At 34.3% G+C, this 21,988-nt stretch overlaps 1 non-coding gene across 1 annotated transcript; it reads left to right on the forward strand.

Annotated features, from left to right (window-relative positions):
• Positions 1-18,816: 18,816 nt before the first annotated feature.
• Positions 18,817-18,918, forward strand: LOC143200382 (U6 spliceosomal RNA). Its single transcript, XR_013006711.1, has one exon. It is a non-coding gene; the product is annotated as a U6 spliceosomal RNA (small nuclear RNA).
• Positions 18,919-21,988: the final 3,070 nt, after the last annotated feature.

A 21,988-nucleotide genomic window follows, 5' to 3' on the forward strand; every position in this document is an offset into this window, starting at 1 on the left:
TATAATTTTATATATACAGTTTATGTCTGTCTCGGTCTCCTGTATCTAATCTGTATCTACTGTATAGTCGCAAAGTGACTACGCCAGCCAAAGCGATAAAAAATTTAAATTAATATTGTACTACACATATTTAATGTAAGATGTAATTAATAAAAAAATACATCTGCGAATTTTGATAACAGTATAGTGAGTAAAACGTTCGTGTCCCAGCTATTGGGAACTTTAAAAATAGCTTTCAAATGAAGTGCTGATATCTTAGTATTATCTGTAGTTACTTATACATTTGAGATTAGAGACTTACAATGTGGTATCCACTGAATGATCATGTTTAGCTTCAATATTTAGCTAACGCATTGGTTGTTGATAATTAAATTTCGACACAACCCAAAGTATTCATAGTATTCAACACATTTATTTCTAATTATGTATTACTGTTACAATAAAATATTCTCGCTCTCCGTTTAATTTTGGGCTCATGTTTTCTGTCTCGAATGTTAGCTTCGATTGAATTAATTTTTTACCCATTATATTTATTACATTGTTACTAGTCGTTTCCGTCTAACCTACAATTTGTCTTTATGATAACTTAATCTAGGTATATAACTAGGAGGATCCGTCGGCCCTATCTCAGTCTCTGATGAACTAATCTTTATACATGTCACTGCTGTATTTTTTATTTTATACACATATACATATATACATACATCATATACACCTCACTATACAACTCTATAAAAGATCAGATGGTTTGATTCTTTTGAGTCTGTGTCCTGGTGGTATCCAAAAGCTACAATACTATAATATTCTCATGATAATGGAGTCTTTCCTCATGCCCCCTTGCAATTCTTTTGATTTCTTGACCGACTGTAGGGATCTGAAGGTCTCGATGTAGGTAATCAGTCCTATAGTATTTGGGTGCGCCCACAATGCCTCTCAGGATTCAGAAGAAAAATTTGTATTTTATTTATGCTACTTTTTGCAGAACATTCCCATAATTGAACTTCGTATGTCCATGTAGGTTTCAGTATTTGCAGTTCAGTAATAGCAATTTATTATGTACTGATAATTGTGATTTTCTTCCAGGTCTTTGCTTTTCTTCTTTATATGTTCCTTCCAGCGAAGTTTTGCATCAAGATTCATCCCGAGATATTTAGCGTTGTTGCTATATGGAATGATAGTATTATTTAATGATATTGTTGCTTGTACGGTCTGTTTATAGCTGAACTGCACATGTACAAATTTACTTTGATTAATTCTTATTTTCCAAGCTTGTATCTAATTATTTGTATTGTCTCTTGCTTTTTGTAATTTTCGTGAGGCTTCTTTACCATTGTCTCCGACAGCTATAATCGCAGTATCATCAGCAAATGTAGCCATTATACTATTTTCCATTTGTGGTATATCACAAGTGTAGAGTAGATAAAGCATTGGTCTCAGTACACTTCCTTGTGGTACACCTGCTTTAGCTTCTTTCACTATAGAGTAAGCTTCTTCTTGTTTGACTCTAAACATTCTGGTTTTAATGTACGATTTTAATAGTTCGGTGTGTTGCTTTGGTAATCTTTTCTGTAGTTTATGAACAAGGCCTTCATGCTAAATCTAATCGAAGGCTTGTACTACATATAAGAATATAGCTGAACGTACTTTTTTACTTTCGTAGGCTTTTTCAATAACATTTGTAATTCTGTAGACCTGGTCAATTGTTGAATGCTTGTTAATAAACCCAAACTGGTGTGTTGGTATAAGGTGTTTTTTCTCTATGATCGGTTTTATTCTTTTCAACAAGAGTTTTTCAGAAACCTCAGATATTACTGGCAGCAATGATATAGGTTTATAGGCTTTTATTTCGTTTGATGACTTCCCAGGTTTTGGGATAATTATAATTTCCGCCATCTTCCAAATGCCTGAGACATGTTTTGATCGAAATGCTGTATTGATCAGGTTGGTGAGTTTTATAATTCCTTTTTTGGTAGTTTTTGCAGTAATTCTCCTGTTACTAAATCGCAGCCTGGTGATATCCTGGGGTTAATGTCATTTTTAATAACTTTGGTTAACTCTGTCGGCCTAAGTAATTCAATCATCGAATTTTCAGCTTCTATGTCCGGCAAATTATATTCTATATTAGTTTCCTTTGGTTTTAAAGTTTTTTCTATATATTCAGCAAATGTTTCTGCTTTTTGGTGATTGTCACGTGCCCAATTCCCACATAGGTCTCTTATAGGTGGACTCTGTAGACATGAGCGCTTTAGATATTTTGTGGATTTCCAGAGTGAGTAATCAGTTTCTTTATCACCTGTTAAATTTCTCAGATAGTCATTTATTATTTTGTTTTTAATTTCCAGTATTTCCCTTTTCAGTCCTTGGGTTATATTGTTTAAATTATTTTTATTTTCAGGTGTTCTGTTTTGTTGCCATTTTTTTTAATCTTCGTTTTTCAGCTACCATTTGCTTCACTTCCTTTGGATAATTAATTCCTTTAATTGTACTCTTAATTTCTGGAGTATTATTCGAAGAGGCTTGTTGAATATCTACTACGAATTTTTCTGCTTAAAAATTTAATTGTTCAGTTGTCTTGAGGGGTACATTTAGTTGAAATCGTTTGTTCAATTCTTCAGCAAATCCTTTTTCGTCTGTTCTCCTGTTTGTTAACGTTGGATTTCTTTCTTTTCTTATTATATATTTGCTCAACGTCAGAATCACTGGGGTATGATCTGAACTTAGCTCAAAATTTTCTTCGACTTTTATATAGTTGGATGTTATGTTTCTTACTATGAAGAAATCTAACAGGTTTGGGGTTTTCTCTTGATCAGTCATCCAATAAATTGGTTTTCCAGCTGACATGTAACTACATCTTAGTTCAGTAGCTGCTTGATACAGGTCATTGCCTCTAGTTGTTGTTATTCTGAATCCCCATCTTGTATTTTTTGTATTGAATCCAATTATAAATTTTTCTCCCAGGTTGCTTAGGACATTCAAATAATTTCCCTTTTTTTATTTATCTTGGAAGACAATAAATTGCGGCTCCTGTAACCCTGTATCTGCCTGATTTAACAGTTACTGCTGTTACGTGATTTTCTGCTGTACTGAGTCCAGGTTCATGATGGTGGGAAATGTTCTTTCTTATTATTATTGCATTACCTCCTCTTGATTTGTTAGCTGGATGTATGGTGTGATGAAATGTATAACCTCTAAATTGTATAAAGGATTCTTTTATCAAATGGGTTTCTGAGATTAGGCAAATATATATTTTTTGCATATCTAGGAATACTTGTAGGGTAGCTTGATGTTGCCGGATTCCATTAACATTCCAAATTGCTATTCGAATAACTTTATTTGTCATTTCTGGTTTTTGGTGAAACAGGCCTAATGTTTTTCAATTCTTTCGGAAAAATATTCTATATCCAGCTTTCCTATTAGTTTAAGTAGTAATTCGTAGGTGGTTGCTTCATCTTCCTTTGTGTCTCTTTGGTTATTTTGACTTATGTCCAACATAAGTCATTTGACCATTAACTTGGTTATTTATTTTCGGTTGTTTCTTTTCAACCATTGCTTCTTGAGGTTTCTACTCTCATGAAGAAATTATAAGATGTTTCGAAGAAGGTTATGTTAAAACGTTAGATAGACACTGTGCCGACAAAGCCAGGAATATAATTAGTAATCCACGTACATCATTGCAAGGGTAGTTGAGTGAGTTTCTTCTCGCGGGGTTTTGCATTAAATCAGTAACGTACAAGTTACGATAATGCTCACACGATAATCCCGACATAGGAAACTGTTCGTTGTGGTTGAACGAGAACGGTTGGCGGTCCCGGGACCGTGGGGCGGCGACCCCCCGAACCCGCCCCCTCTATCCGCAGTTAATCCAACTTAAAATGCCATTTCCCGGAGCTCGTAGTGCCGTCCTGACGGATTTGCCGTCGAGGAATTTTAAATTCTTAAGTGGTGTGCCGTTCGGCGTCCTCCTTCCGCTCACGCCCTCCCGTCGCGTTGTCGTCTCGCTCGAAATAGCACCAGATTTTTTAATTCCCACAGTCTCCTGCCGGCTACATATATATTTTTCTTGCTCTTGCCCGTTGGCGGCAGTTTCTCTTAGTGGATTTTACCGGCTGGAGTTTTCGCGCCTGAATTATTTAGGGTGGTGTGCGGCTGCGATTCCCCGCCGCCGCGATGCAGGTCCGGATTCACCAACGACGAGTTATTCATGAACTATTTGTTCACGAAACACGATTGATTGAAGTTATAAAATATGACAGGGTTTAGAAAACAAAAACTATTTTATTTAATGGCAAGAAGAGACGATTGGTTGAACGGCGATACAAAGCGACCTTGGGGATTTTTATCTATAAGAAAACAGGCCAACCCATCGCAATCGTTCATCATTCAGATAGTTTTAATGCTTAGTGCTGTAACCAGCATTACATAATAGCTCCCTCCTAAAGAAATGGCAACAGGTATATACGAGGTCGTTATTCCATCTGGACAGCTTATAGCTGTTGCAAAATTGTTTATGAATATCGATCTTCGTACGCCAGTGCGCCATTGCAGATCTTCCAAATGTTTCTATTTCTACCCGCATTTCCATGCTGCTTCTTTATGGAATGGTTTTACAAGTTTTGGTAATTCTAGATTTCAATAGTCTATAGTTAAGGAACTGAACTACTACAATGCGCCTTTAGTGACCGTTCACCCTCAACTGCAACCTTCTGTCAAATTCCAGTAGACTATGTTAATCCATAGCAACTTAAGCTTTCCGTTCGTGGCCCTACACCTTGAACTATGATGTATAATCCGTCGGTAATCCATGGACTAGGAGTATTTTTCAAAGCTTCAATGTTCTTTTTTAAGTCCACTTAATTACACTAAATAATACTTCGAGTAACTGCGGAACTATTACCAATCCAGCGTCTATCTGTCTTTTATAATGAACTTGATTCCGGTTAAATGAATAAATTCAAGAGACAACAGCATTATGATCTCTCCGGAATTCTACCAACTGCACCAGCTATAAAATGTAAAAGGGTTTAGAAAATAAAAACTATTAATTTACTTGAAAAACTTTTATTTTACGGAAAGATGAGGTGACCTGTTAAACATCGATCCAAAGCGCCACTGAAGGTTTTTATCTATTAAAAAACAGACCAAACTCAGCTCACTCGTTCACTATTCATTTAGTCTTATAATTATAGATAGTCAGGGCTGTAACGCTGCCTTACATAATAGTGAATAGCTTGAAGTTCGATGGAGCTAAATCTGTGAGAGAAGGCGCCTTATCTCGATAACGAATCAAAATATTGGACAAATAATGAGCCAATTGTATTGCACATTGGGCACTGCACATGCATAACTCCTGGTGCCAAGTCGGTGAATTATAAGACCTGTGATAAATTGTACAAATATTTTCTCAGTGTTTTTCTGTTCAAGTGGCCTCGAAGTCATGAATATGTGGCATTGCAGTCTTTGGTGGCCCAAAAGAAGGTCCAATGAAGACCCAACGCAAATCTAACAAGAGCTTGTACTTAAGTAGACATTTTGAATTTCAATATTCAACATAACGCACCCAAAACAAAGTTCTACGATTAATTACCAATGCTTATCGCTACGTAACAAACGAAGAGCTGCACCGTGATCTCGGAATCAGATGGATACACGAAGCGATCCAAGATTTCGCCCTAAAACATGAAACAAGTTTGCTAAATCACAGCGATGTGGAAGCAATACAGCTGCTGGACAACACGCAAGAAATCAGAAAAATGAAGCCAATCAAACTACACGAACTAGTTTCAGTCAGATATTCATGTAATTTTGTCCATCCCTTGTATCTCTACTATCAGTAAAACTCCATTATTAACTTACGCTATGATAATGTATTGGCTATTTTCTAGGTGTTGAGAAGGCAAACATACGAAAGCTGCATTTTTATGTACAAAGATCGTAGGTTAACAATCTGAGGATATGCTAAACTTCACCCTTGGAGTAGCATTTGTTTCAAGATGATAGATTCATAACAGATCAATTGAAAAGTTCCCGGCCTACCATAGTAAAACACATTTTTTGGCAAAATTAATTTTTTATTTAACATAATTCCCTTCAACGGTGATACACTGATTATTGCGACCCTCCAACTTTTCGATACCATTTTTGTAGTACGATTTGTCCTTTGCTTCAAAATAGGCCTCAGTTTCGGCGATCACCTCTTCATTCGACGAAAATTTCTTCCCAGCGAGCATTCTTTTGAGATCTGAGAACAGGTAATAGTTGCTGGGCACCAGATCTGGAGAATACGGTGGATGAGGAAGCAATTCGAAGCCCAATTCATGAATTTTTGCCATCGTGGTTACTGACCTGTGACACGGCGGATTGTCTTGGTGAAGTTGTCCTTTCTTTTTCTTCAAATGCGGCCGTTTTTCGGCGATTTCGTCCTTCAAACGGTACTATAAGGTTATGTAATAGTCGCTGTTGACGGTCTTTACTTTTTCAAAGTAATCAATGATAATTATTCCATGCGCATCCCAAAATACAGACGCCATAACCTTGCCAGCCGACTTTTACATTTTCCCACGCTTTGGAGCAGGTTCATCGTGTGCAGTCCACTCGGATGACTGTCGATTGGACTTCGGAGTAAAATGATGGAGCCATGTTTCATCCATTGTCACATATCGACGCAAAAACTTGGATTTATTACGCTTGATCATCTTCAAACACTGCTCCAAATCATCAACTCGTCGTTGTTTTTGGTCAAACCGCGCGGCACCCACTTTGCACAGAGCTTTCTCATATCTAAATATTCGTGAATGGTATGATGTACAGGTTCATTTGATATCTCTAGAGTGTCTGCTATTTTATTCAATTTCAATTTACGATCATTCAAAATCATTTTGTAAATTTTTTAAATGTTTTTGTCGGTAAATACCTCATCAGGTCAAGTTTTGCTTCAACTGTGTTTTTTCCTTTCGAAAAGCAATATTTTATCAACACGCGAGATTCCTTTTTATCAATTTTTTTCACAATAACAAAACTTGCTTCACTGAAAAAGTTATAGTTCACAAACTGATGATCCGACAGCTGTCAAATTTATACACGCATCTTTTGAGGGTTAGAGCTATCTGAAAACATTTGGATTTAATTCTGGTAGCGACATCTATGCGTCAGGTCGGGGACTTTTCAATTGAACTGTTAAGTGTAGATAATAACTTAGAATATTTATAGTAATACAGTATACGACACAGAGATATATTGCTTTCAAAATATGATAATATATAGCATTGTTTAAATGATAATAAAACGTCTCTAAATTTACAGATGGGCAAGCTCCATATAAACAGAATAGCCAAACGTACGATATCTAATTTATCTTTTTTTAACGTGAAAAACATTTCAAGTAACTTAACATTTTATTTGTCACAGATGAAATCACATATTGTAAACTATTTAGATGTTCGAACTTTGTTAGGCGTTTCCGCTGTGAAACTTTTTCCAATTTTGTTTCCATTCACTTGGGAATATTTCTTGGCAAACTTTACGTTTGAAATATAAAAGTATGCAAATATATTGTTTATGTTCGTTCCTTTATTATATTAAGTTGAGTGATGCCTATAGATATAAATTGTTTAATTATTTTGTATATGTAATAGTTGCACTTTTGATTTTTATGTTTATTTGAAATATTCTAACAAGATATAGATAAAATAATCTATTTTTTCTGAAGCTATCTCAGATTTATGTGGAAAACACCAGTCATTAATATCATTAATAGGTGAATTAGCTGATACAAAATTATAGAGTAATATATAGAGTATTAACTTATAATAATAAAATAATACATATAATTTCAGAATTTCATTGGTTAGTTTAAATTACCATTACAGGCACCTGTAATGAAAATATTTTATTAGGTGAGCATTTCATTGGTCGACTATTCGCATTACGTGATTAACCTCTGACGTCTACTGACCAATTAAATTTCAAATAAAATCAAAATGCAATTTTTCAAAGCCATTTAACATATTAATATAAAATTCCATATTAATACAAATATTATACAATAACGAAAAGCTAAAATATAAGTATATAATGAATATATATAATGTGCAAAAATAAAAAATTATGAAATGTGAATATATAAATAAATAATAATTAAATGTAGATATAAAAGTGGCTGCAATCTAACTAAAACATATCTCGTTGCGAATATAATCAAAATTGCTCTTTTTCTTAATCTATAGCTCTTTTTCCCTAATTCATATTTCTTTAGTGCTATCAATCCAAATAAGATGTATTAAAGTCTCTAGCTTTTTGTTCCCTCATACTGAAAGCAGAGCAGGAAAGCTGAAAGTCTGTCTGTTAATCTTTTACTTACCTGTTCAACACAAAAATGTATTGAGGCAAGATATAATTATTACTACAATGTTATTGTGGAAATTATGGAACGTATAATTAAAAGTTTAATCGATATACGTCACAATGAAGAAAACATACAAAAAGCAATACTTAGCAACAAAAAACTAAAATGTATGATATATATCAAAATTATTTCTGTGCTCTTATTATGGTCAAATCGATGGGTTAAAAAGACAGATTAAGCATCTATTATTAACAATATAATAAAACAGGCTTGATAACCTCTTGTCTATAAAATCAAGCTCATCTTGTTGGTCTATAAATTGTATTATATTATTTTGTATTAATGTATTTTATTAACATCCTTGTTGAAAAGGTTATTTCGGTTAAGAAGCTTTAGGCCAAAATATTAATTATAAGTATCTTGCCCAATAAACTAATGTGCCAAGTAAATGAACCCCTTCGAAATAATTAGATTTTTCATTGATGGCACTTCACAAACAACTTTTTAAAGGGTGACAAAATCTTTTCATGTAGTATAATCACATTTACCTTCAATGTCATTTTGCCATCTCCCCATTTGGACACAGTTTGTGTTTAAACTGTGTATAATATTTCATGATTTATTTCTCTTGTAAATTGTAAATAATATAAAATGTAAAATAATAATTTCTCTGTAAATAATAATATATATATGAACTCAAAAGCTATATAGAAATAATTGTATACGTACCAGGTAAACGTCATGCTAAGTCACTCTCACATCCTTAATCTAGCTAACTTGGGTTGTTTCTTCCAAAGAAAACTATGTCTGATTTTCTATTTCGGCACCTACACTGGATAGACAACACTTTTGGGGATGAAGATACACTATAATTAAATAATTATGATTATATTTAAGACACAAAAATGCTAACTGTTTTTTTATGTTAAACACACAAAAATGGCGTCGTAAACAAACTGAAACAAATAATCGCTTTATAGAAATGAACTAATCAAAAAAAGTGCTTTCAGTGCTGACCACGCAAAAAATTTCCTCGGTTTCGCCTATTTAAGCAAAAACCTCTATATATGCCCTATATACAGAGTTTCTATAATGTTTGTCAAAACATTTTTTGACATCAAAAACAGTATTTCTATAACAAGACAATATTTAATCAACATACACATTTTTTTATCAATTATCTTAGGAATTAAAAGAAAATGATTCACTAAAACCACTATAACTTTAAAGTAGTAGCTTAAATGTAATGAGACTTTTAAAAATATTTTCTAGAGGTATTAATTCTCATTATCAACATTATTCCCAACTTATTATAAATATTCTTATTATAAATATTATTAATATTCTTAACTTATTAAAAAGTTTTTTAACATTACATCAAATTTCTCATCAAAAAAAAAACTAAACTAAGAGAGTATTACAAAAAACAAATCTATCTTTATAACAGCAAAGAAAATAATTCTGAGGGAAATTCCGTCGAACGTCTTTATACGGCAGCTTTCCAGGTTGTTCCCTCCTTGTTTTGCGGGGATTCTTAAGCGCCATCATCGTAATTAGGCAATTTCTCCGTAAGCGTTTCGAAGTTGGTAATTGGCGTCGCTTAATTTTGTTTTGCTCGTCCATAAACTGAGAATCCGAATTAGCTTCTGCGTGTTGGTTTACAGGTTTTGTTGTGTTGGATATTGAGGGTAGTTATGGTTTATTCCGCGGTGTTTCTTCATGAAATTTTGAAATGGCTTATAAGAGTTACTATGTGAACAATACATTATTTTGTTCATAATGGTATTAATATTAGTTAAATGTGGGGTTTTACATAAAAAATGTTAACGTTTAATGCTGAATTACGATCATTATGTGCTAATATTAGCTAGCACGTATTCTGAAAATTTTATCATTTTAAAAAGGCATTTATTGAGAAAAATTGGTAAAACATATTTTCATTTAATCTTTTTTATCTATTTTTATCAACTTTATTTTATTTTTTCTGGTGAAATCGCGATACCGTGTTGAATAAAGGATGCTAGTTAGGCAGAAATTCAATCATCATTTTTTTACACTGCTTAATGCCATGCTGCATCGACCTGAACAAGTTGTAATCAGAAACAGCACCTTCTAGATATAAACCAACAGTATCAACTAACAGATGCAAAGTCATATGCTTGTGTAAATCGTAATCTAGTTAAAGTACTTGATGATTAAAGAGTTGCAAGGTATACATACATAGTACCTTCTGATTACCACTTGTTTAGATAAACGTGATATAAAAGAAAAGCGAATATGGATGCATAAATATCGTTTTTGCGATACAGAATCGACTTGTTGGTAGAAATATGTGCGATAATTGTTTAAAATAATATATGATACCAATTATCCTGAATAAATGTCTTTTTAATGTGAAAAAATGATCAGAGTAAAATCAGACATCAGAAAAATAAATACCGGAATATTTTATGCCTTGGAACTGAATGCAGGAACGAATCTCTTAAAAGCGTTTGCAGATTTTTTTATTCCATTAAACAAAAAGTTAACTGCGAGTTTAAATATAGAAGTGGCTAATTTCGTAGCGACTGTTTCGCATTTAAATTTCAAACCTTAAAAATTGCCGGAGTATTGAAATTGGGATCGTTTAAAAAGTATTTTCTAAGTGGATCACGAGGAAGCGTGTGGAAGATATGAACTTGGAAAACAATATCGCATTTTTATTCTTGTATATTATAATTTAGGTTGTTTTGTTATGATTTTTTACACAAATATTAATTATTATATAGTATGTACAAATATATTTTGAGGGTTTTTGTAACTTTCGATTCAGACAAATTAATTCCAAGGCAATCCAATATTTTCTTCTTCTTTGCTTCTTTATGCAAAAGGTAGCAATAGAGTAAAATATGTTAGTAAGCTTAAAAGCTTTAGGAGCAAATTTGAGCATAAAGCTACAATTTCTTCGGACACCTGGATAGATATCCTGAGAATCTAGAAAGCTGTAGTGAGGAATAAGGAGAGTGTCTCCACCAGAAGCTAAAAGCGACGGAAGAAACTTATCAGAGAACATGGAATTTTAAAAATATGTTGTTATTAACAAAGTGATTAATAATTATTTTCAATAAAGTTTCCACTTCCACTTCGACCGCTATTAAAGTCACTCCATATAACTTCATCTCGATCTTGTGTTGCGTATAGATTTTATATTTCACTGTGTACATAATTCCACTGAGATTAAGCTAAACATAGGTTGTAATTTCTTATAAAGTATCTGCTACAGTTAATGAAAACAATATTTATATAACTTTTAATGTTAATACGTGAAGGAAAGATTTTAAAAATTATTTTAAGTGTTTTGAGTTTAATTAAATTATAGCTTATTTTAAAGACTACTAGTATTTCTATTGAAATTTTATTATTTTACAATTCTGCTGAATAAAATTCTTCGTTTGACGATATTACATCAAGATCAACAAATCAAATCTTGAAAAATTAGTATTATTTTTCGGTAGTAAATCGTTGGTTTATGGCTAATTTTTTTAACTAAAAAATAAAAACTCTACATGTGCTTGTAAAACTGATCAAAACACAAAATACCGGTTGCTTTTGCCGTTCTGAGTATTGATGTTCGATTTATCATGAGCGGAGTGCTTCATTTTCTAGTTATATTTTGTTAAATAAATTATCAAAATCGACCTAAATATTCAAATTAATAAACTTTTGTAAGACTAATAACTAGATTTCATCAGGTAAATGGGTTAAACAAATATCAGTGAGAAAAATTAAGCTCAAAAAGCTAATTGAGTTAATAATTAAAAAACTATAAGAATCATCAGAGAAAAAAATGAGATCAACATTCATATTTAATATAATGTCAGGTAATTATTATTTATTAGTAGTATTTATAGTAGAAATATCTCAATTCATTTTAATTCTCAAATTTAAAAAAACATAAAGATAATTTTATCCAGATTAGGGTGTAACAGGCCTATAAGTATGTTGTTTGTTTATTATTATTATTAATAATAATTGTAATAATAGTAATAATATAATAATAATTATAATGTATAAACTTCAAATCAAAAGTATTCCACTGCTACTATAATGCGAGACAATACTACGAGCAATGCCAACAATCCGCTGTGTTATCAACAATTTCCTGCCTTTTCTATATATTTCTACACTTCTAATAGCCCCAGACTTCTTTTTTCGTAAAAACAACTAATTGTTGAGAAAGTTGTGCAGGAAGACAGCGCCCACATACAATTGATAAAAAAGTGTAAAAAAACAGTGTCCATAAGCGCAATTACACCGTTAGAAATGTAGAATAGAAAATATTCGGGTTTTAACCTTAATATAGAGAACGAGCAGCTGTTCAATATACTACCATCTGATTTCTTGAATGGAGATATATAGAGTTTAGAGATTTAGAATATTTTGCAACAGGAGATCATTTACTTGAGATCTTCCACATTTGATGCACCAGGTGTACCGGAAAGTCATTACCGGTTTTTCTAACAGCTGTCGCTATGGCTTAAGTATGAAATGTTATGAATTGACACATATGTCATTTTATTCTACTAACATCAAGCATCAAAGCTGTACATGTAATATTTTGCGAAAGTAACACCATCATAGATTTATACCTCTTTGAAAATGTCAAGTTTCATGCCTGGAAACGTGCATTTGCAGTACGCATTACTTTTCTCATTTCATCAAAAAGAAAAAAACAGCTGAAAGTCATCGTTTGCTGATAGAAATGTACGGTGCGTGGTGGTTACGTTATGTACATGACAAAGAAAGTTATGGTAGATCGAGAAAGTTTGAACATGTCAAACTGCAAGAGTTATTGAATGAAGATCCAACTCAAACTCAAGTACTTTCTGCAGAAGCGTTAAGTAATTTCTGTATCGAATAGCGATGGGTAATGAAAAAATGAAATCTGGTGAAAAAGTTTATAGTGATAGATACCGAAAACGAAATACGTTAAAGTGATTTTATAGCACGATAACGCACCGTCTCATAAAGCAAAACCGGCCAAGGAAGCGTTGACATTTCTTGGATGGGATATATCTCACCCGCCGTACTTTCTAGATGTTGCCCCGTCCGACTATCAACTCTTCGCATCAGTGGGATAGGCGCTTGCAGAGCAGCACACCATGAATGGTTTTGCTCAAAGGATAAACAGTTATTTAGTCATGGCATCCATAAATTGCTTGAAAGGTGGTCAAGATGTATATAGTTAAATAGAACAAATACATTTTTTCATTTTCTTGAAAATTATATAAATATTTTTTCGAAAAAGCGGTAATCATTTTCCTGTACACCTGGATAATAATAATAATCACAAGAAATACTTATTGCCTATTCGACAGATAATTGAACTATTAAGGGCAATAAAAATAGATAAATACTTTCTTTTCTGATAACTCTAACCATGCTTATTGCATGGTTGGTTCCAAACCAAACAAAAGATATTAGTCATAAGTTGTTTACGTTGGCCTGACTGGAGTTGTACACGGGCTGCTGCGAGATATGGCCGATAAGAAACGACGGAAATGGAAATTGCCCGGGATGCTTAAAAAACAACAACCGAAAGAGAGAGCGGGATAGCGGGAAAGTCGGGGAAAAAACACCGAGAGGCGGTCGAAAGCGGAGTCCCATCATCGATTGCGAGGGCCCCTGGAAACGCAGCCGGCCGCAAACAACGTTGGCGCGTTGTTTGCTCAGGCCGCATCAAAAATGCATTAATCCATTTTGGTAGCGGCGCACCACCGCAATCATTTCGTCATTTCCACCCCGATCAATCTCTATCGTTTGCCGCTCAGCGGGCTCGACGACCGCCCTCCGCGCCGCCCTTTATTAGTTTAACTCGCTATCGTTTCGGTGTTAACACGACTATAAAGCACCCCCCGGAACTGTAGGGGCCGCAGGTTTCGGGACGCGGTTGTTTCGACGTTTCCGTCCCCCTCTCGGTAATAATATGGTAAAGACTTTATTAAGCCCTGATAATTCCGCAGCGAGTTTTACGGGATGAAGACGGATTGTTAACATTCCCTTGCCTAAATCATTTTCTCTCATTTTATTTAGATTATTATTATTTATACTACCCTTAAGTTCAAGTTATGACAATCTGCATGATGACTAATTTTAATGAATATTTCTACAATTCTGTGAATTTAGATTAAAACAAAAATTAAAGAAAGAGATACGTTCAAAATATTTTATCCGCTGGGTTGGTTGGCTCAGTTGTCCAAAATTAAATTCGCCTTAAAATATGAAATAAGGTAATTAAAGTACAGCAACGTATAGTCATTTCATTAAAACAGCCAATGCATGTCATTAATGCTGACGAATGTATTATTGTACGAGAAACCTAAAATTAGTTTCAAACTCGGAGCGGATTTCTCCTTCACATTTTACTAATAAGCATTACTTTAGTTGAATAGAAACATAACGAAGTTTAGTGCGTCCGAACATGTAACCGAAGCGGCTTATAAAATTCGATTTGTATTGGTACTGGTCGACTAGTTGGTTGTCATATGTCAGCAAAATTATCCAAAACATCAATAATAATAATCAGAGGTTATAAACTGGCAAATCTTCTTTTGGCACCTGTTTTGATAAATTTTAATTGTAGTTGTTTAAAATTTGTAATAATTCTGATTAAAATTATCAAGGCCATTAATTACTCAGAGTCTCGAACTGATAACTGATTGCGGCACTAATATACTGAATACAGAAAATAGCAGTGCTAACATATGGGACTACTTTAAAATATTATCATTCTACGCTTTATTCCCAATGCGTTTAATTAAGAGGTGTTATTTAAGAGACCATGTTGTAAACCTGGGTGTAAATGACTGTGAATGTCCGGAGCAACGCAATGAAGGTCTTTGAGCTAATAAATTGAGACAACAAGAGGCATGTCACGTTCGAGTACGCCGGTGAATCGGTCGGTTTTTGCTGCGCATCTGGAAAAGTTTCACTTCTATCATTAAATATGCCACAAGAACAATTGAAAACACTGTTAGCTGGAGCCTCATCTCAATTGAAGTTGTTTTTGCAAAAAATTCTTGAATTTTCACCTCCTTCCTTCCTTCTTCTTATTTCCAAGTGACGTCATATAGAGCAACAAGAATCATTCAGATGAGGATAGTTGTAATGTTGAATCAAGATCAGCAATGTAGGCAATTGCAGTATATTAAGTTTAAACAAGCGAATTCATTCTGACGACTACATTTGCCTGATGTTATTACCCTTAACGTGGATGGTACATACCAACAATGTCGGTACCATAACTGTGCGTGCATACTGTCGACCAGATATGTTCATTACATTTACGTGCAATCCAAACTTGAATGATATAAAAAATTGTTGTGGTCCTGCCAACATTCAGAGCCAAATGTGGAGATTTTTGCAACTATATTGTATGGGTAAGAGGAGTAAAACGTAACACATGTTGTCTATGCAACAACATCGAGCAGACGGAGGGGAGAGAGGAGAGATATCACTTAAATATTAAACAAAAAATACAATGGCAAGTACAGTATATACAAAACGTTATTTTTGTAAAAATTGTTTGTTTTGTACAAGCAATTTTATTGCATCTTATTTATCTTTTCTCTTGTTCAGGTGGGCATTATTTGATAATAGTACGGATCAAGATAATAATATTCTCCGATGCAGCCACCTATTTCATCAATACATTGTTGATATGTGCGCAAAAACTGAAAGTAGGCAATTGCAGTATATTAAGTTTAAACAAGCGAATCTTCATTCTGACGACTACATTTGCCTGATGTTATTACCCTTAACGTGGATGGTACATACCAACAATGTCGGTACCATAACTGTGCGTGCATACTGTCGACCAGATATGTTCATTACATTTAGGTGCAATCCAAACTTGAATGATATAAAAAATTGTTGTGGTCCTGCCAATCCTCAAAGCATCTCCAAGATATCCCTACACGTACGTTCAAACAAAAATTAAAGTCGTTGATAAACTAGGTTATATATCGGCGATTACACGCGGTATAAAAATCACGTTTGAACAGGATGTTTGTCTGGTCTAGTAATAGAATAGACTTGCACTGATACATATAGCCCTTCAATAAAACAGTGCACTCACGTCATCTAAATATATGACGTTAAAACGTTATAGTGTTGCTGCATCAACTTTGAGCTTTAGATCTTTTTTGCTTTGACATACAACAAAGTTCTAATATAAATAAAATAATGAAGCCAAAATGATGTTAACAAATATAATTTATTTTAGCATTATGGTACATCTAATGCATATATTGTCTTGTTCAAAACAAGTAAAAGCTCAAGAGCTTTTCAAAGAAACCAAAAAAAGGCCGAACCGTAATCTCAAAACAAAGCAGAAGATACCCCAATGGCATAATCAACTCCAAATACCACCTTAACACGGGACAGCAAATACAGGCCCGCAACGATGAGTTTAAGTGAGAATTATTAAGAGAGCAAATCAGGAAACAAGAAACATAAAAATTATAGGCACTACAGAAGAAGAAAAGGGAGGTAAGTTCTACTGTTTCCTCATGTAGTGAGGAGAACATGGAAAAACAAAAAACTGCCGAAACTACAAACACACCAACATAGGCCAACACAAAATCACAAAAGAAGGAAGTATCCCGTCGATAGTACTCTGGGGTAAAAGTCCGTATATTTAAAAAAAAGGTCAATCGAATTCGGCAACACGAAGACAAGATCCGAGGGAGTGGTATTCTAAACCAAAATAGCTGAAGACTATTAACTGGTAATCAAGATCCTGGAGGACAGGAAGTATCCTGTCCACTCCTTTACATCCTTACAGGAGAGAAAACTGAAGGGTGTCATCAGAGGACTACTGGAATCCATAACAGACTACCATGTTAGAGAAGCACTCCATGAAAAGGGTTTCCATCCATGCCTCGTAAAGAGATGGCGACCAAAGTTGGAATCGCCATCCCACTCAAAATTGAATATCTCCTAAACCAGAGAGTAACAGTTCAATCTTAAAGAGGCATCGCACCGGGCAACCGGCATAATGCTTCAACTGCTAGCTGTATAGGCACTCCTTTACCTTTTCATATTTCGCCGTTCTAACGGCATCTCTTTTACGACAATTAGCATTTATCCAAAAATGTGAAATTTCCCACTAATGTGTTCACGTCAGTAAAAACCCGCACAGGGCTCTCGCGTCCCAAGACGGTTTCTCGGTCTTCGGGTACCATACATTAATTCACTCTTGTAACGTATCATTGTATTCTTAACTTTAGCTCAAGAAGTTTAGTTTTATTTTAGTTTTGGAAATACTTACTGATGTATTAATCCCGTACTCGCCTTGCTTGTATATTAATGCAAATACAACATAACAGTAGTAATTAATTTGTAAATTAAGTTTGTACTAAGCATATCTAATGTAAGATGGTTTGATAACCAGGCTAATTTAGTAGGCTGATTTGATTACAATATAATCATTACATGTTCGAACGTATTAAGAAGCATTGTATCTCTTTTTAACTAAAAATATTGTCTGATTTTAAAAGGAATTCACAAATTCCGATAAGTATACATTCGACATCGTGATGACGTGGTTAACTGTTATTTTGAATACAGTTGAGTTTGATAGGGAGTATTTGATTGTTCTTTAAAAAAGTCTGAAAAGTGGCGTTGACACTAACCATAAATAGATCTCTCTTTACGATTTCCACGTTCAAAGCAAGCTTAATAGGTCGTTTCCGTTGTTCAAAGGCGACCGTCGTCTCGCATTACGGCCGCGGTATTAGTCACACATGTGCGGCTCGTGCGCCGCCGTCTCATCCCCTCGCACGCCCGCCTCCACCGTCGCCCCCCTGGCCCCCCGATCCGGCTTATAATGGAGCAAATTTCTCGCGCTGGCGTCTAATCACGCGGAAACGTTCTTTCAAAGACGGCCGAGTCGCAAACTTTCCGTCGCACGGTTAATTTAACCGCCGCCCCCGTCGCCCCCCGCCGCCCACCTGCCGCCGTAAAGCGAGATAATGAAGTGCCGCTGCGGTCGTATAAACTTTTCTTGTTTTGGTATGATGCGCAACGGGATGGCGGGGACCGGGTTACAATTCCGCCCCCTTTTATCCATGGACGTACTCTTTCGGAATTTCGGTCGACGCCTTTGGGGCGTTTAATATGGTTTAAGCGATATTTGAACTAATACTTTTTATTAACCTTGATTTATCGTGTATTTTGGTGCAATTTGTTGTGCATATTTTCAAAGATTAAACCTTTAAGAGTATGTCATCAAGAGGATTTTTCCTAATTGTTCTATTTTCTTGAAACCACTTATTTTGGAGACTGTTGACACGATTTCTTACCCAAGTAAACCGGTAAAGATTTACTTCTAATAATACCATTCTAATATACCAACGTAAAACTATAACAAACATTTTAATCGATCATTTTGTAAATAATATAAAATAAAACTATAATAGAATAAATAAATAAACTTGCTTAGGCGGTACATATACTAAAATTGGAACGATACAGAGAAGATTAGCATGGCCCCTGCGCAAAGATGACACGCAAATCGTGAAGCGTTCCTCATTTTTATGAGATTGGTACTGAATAATTATAATAACACTCTAGTCGACGACAATAGTGACCAGTTGATGGGATTTTTGCGAGAGATTATTATTAATAAATTTACCTTATATGGATCGTTCTCTTAACTGTCAATAATTGTCGTTTGTTTTTGTATATTTTAACTGTTCACCCCTTTTCCTGTCACCCTGAACGTTCACAGTTCGCTGTTGACGTTCATTTTATCTACATCAACAATTTTATCGATACACACTTTGTCTTTATTTATTTTATTTAATTTATCATAAAAAAATTATTTAAACACATAAACATTTTCTATTTATTCACGTCCTTTGTCTGGAATATCTTGTTTTACGTGCAAAAGCATAATTGTATAGTCGCGAAATGACGACAAAATCGTCGATATTTATCAGCGATATCTATTAGTGAAAATTTGAAGTAGTCGATGGTCTTGGCACGTTTCTACATAAAATAACAGTTTTCCATTCAGTATTATCGACTTATTCAGTATATTGACTTATATAGACGATAATCATGGAACGCTCAAAATTATGTTTTCAAGAAATCTGTTGTCGAAGACCATCAAACACTTTTATATACTCATGTTAATACCGCTCCATCATATCTCCATTGGTTGGCCCCAATAGTTTTGGCTTCAACAATTTATAAGTGGCGATATTGATGCTAATGACAAAAAATGACCTAGATATAAAATAAGTGTGAAGATACTGAACTGCAAAACTTATTGGACGAAAACCCAGCTCAATAATTTAAATGACTTTTTCGGATAGCTGACGGGTTAATGACTCTAATATTTACAGATGTTTACAGGCAATGGACAATACCCAAAATAATGAAATGGCTACCACACGAATTCACTAAAGTGACTCACTTTTTTGGATTAATATTTTTTGTAATACAGAAATCTATTATATCTGGTTTTTTATTTCTGTCTGAAGGCTAATGTGTTGGTTCACGAGTGGAGATATGTTGTAAGTTATCTGTCTTTATTGCTTTTAGCAGTTCTCTACCTTTTGAGGTTATTATTCTTGAACCCCACATTAAATGTTTTGTATTATAATCTCCTCCGGCTATAAATCTATTACCTAGCGTATTGAAGAATTCTTGAAATTGTTCTGCCTTGTTGTTATATTTGGGTGGGCAATAAATCGCAGAAATTCTTAATGGTCCATGGACTTCCTCTATGGTTATACTGGTGGCTTGCAGGTAGTCTTTGCGGAATTTTTCTTTTTCGAAATGCTTTATATCATCTCGAATTATTATGGCTGTACCTCCATGTGCTTTATCATCAGGGTGATTTGTATGATAAAGTTTATATTTAGGAATTTTCAAATAATGTTTGTCCGTAAAATGTGTTTCGGAAACCATCATAACGTCAATATTTTGTTCAGTTACGAACATTTTTAGTTCCCTGGCGTGTTGTTGGAGCCCATTGGCATTCGAGACGGCGATTTTGTAGCTATTGGTTTCAGGCATTAGGCAAGTTTGCTGACGACGGTTGTGAGTAGACCAAGCATTGTACTCATTTGATCCATTAATTTGGCCATCATGTTTTCTAATCTAGAGATGTTGCTAGATTTAGTAGGTTGAGATGTCGTCTCTCGATTATGTGCTGAACCATTTTCAACCATTTGCGCATAAGTTATGTCTGGTTGACTTGGTCTGGTAGCTAGACTCTTAGGTGTGGATTGTTTTTGTTGCTGTTGATGCCTTTTTCCCTTAAGACATGATAGAGTTTCTGTTGTAGTTGCTTGTGAACTGCGCAACCCTTGTAGTTCGCTGGATGATTTCCATTACAGTTAGCACATTTCACTTTTTCATCGCGAACTTTACGAGTACAATCTCCTGTTTTGTATTCTCCTGCACATTTTACGCATCTATATGATTTGCGACAGTAAATATTTGTGTGCCCGTGCGCTTGACACCTCGTGCATTGTGGTATAGTTCTTTTTATATGTGGTGCTTCGCATTTAATAATATTATTTTTCAATTTGGTGATTTCATACACCGCATTATTATTACCATTAGGTTTAATATCAATATAGAACATAGGCAGAGGTTGTTTTGTCGTGCGATGTCGTGTATTGTGAACATTTAGGACCTCGTGGCCTTTTTCAGCTAGTGCTACCTTGATGGTGTTAATGTCCGTCCCGTGATGTAATCCTTTTAATACGAATTTAAATGTTCTGTCGGATTTTGGCCTGAATGTATGGTATTGGGTGTCTCTTTCATCTAATTCTTTTACTAGAACTTTAAAATGCTCCGCTTCGAACAATTGGATTTTTATTGTTTCATAGCTCACTGTTTTAATTGTGTAGTTCATAGTAATAGTTTTCATCAGGTCATGGATGTGTTTTATTACTCCTACCTTGTAGACTGTTATTTGTGGTGGTTTGGGAACAACTTTTTCAGGGCTTGGTTGTATATTCTCTTCAATTTCCTCCGACAGTTTGCTAAAGCTGTTTTTGTCTCTATTGGTTTCTGTAACCAATAGTCACTGATTCTTGTTTGTTTACTCGCGATTCCTTTTTGTGGACTTCTCAATCGTTTTTTGTTAATGACTGTAGTCCATTCTGATGGTTGAGTTTGCGTTAATGCTGGTTGTTCTAATCTTATATCAAAATGTGCAGGTGATTTGGTTGAATCGCTATGGTTTGCCATTTTTAGATTTTTAATATTTTATTTTATTTACTTCCAGAGGATAAAAAAATAAAATAAATACATTGTTTATTTCACGCACTTCATTTTTCACTTACATTATTTTTGCACTAGTTTTTGACCAAAAATACTGTAAAGGAATTTCAAAAGGACTATTGTAAAATAAGGGGAAATAATTTTAAAACACTAATAAAAATGAGATGCAGTGTTTTTGTCTGGTCACGTAAACACGTATTTTTATACATATATACGATTACACACTGTATTATCACCTTTTTCTTATGGACATGAAGATGAACATCATATCACTTATTTTTAACAACATATATACTGGCAATATCGATTTTCTGTAATTTTGTTTTTCCCATATTATCGAACACAATGGTATATAACTAAAAT

The sequence above is a fragment of the Rhynchophorus ferrugineus genome, unplaced genomic scaffold, assembly GCF_030347505.1.
Source record: "Rhynchophorus ferrugineus isolate W39M unplaced genomic scaffold, kcgeb_rfMv2 rfM7, whole genome shotgun sequence".
In the NCBI taxonomy this organism is placed as follows: Eukaryota; Metazoa; Arthropoda; class Insecta; order Coleoptera; family Curculionidae; genus Rhynchophorus; species Rhynchophorus ferrugineus.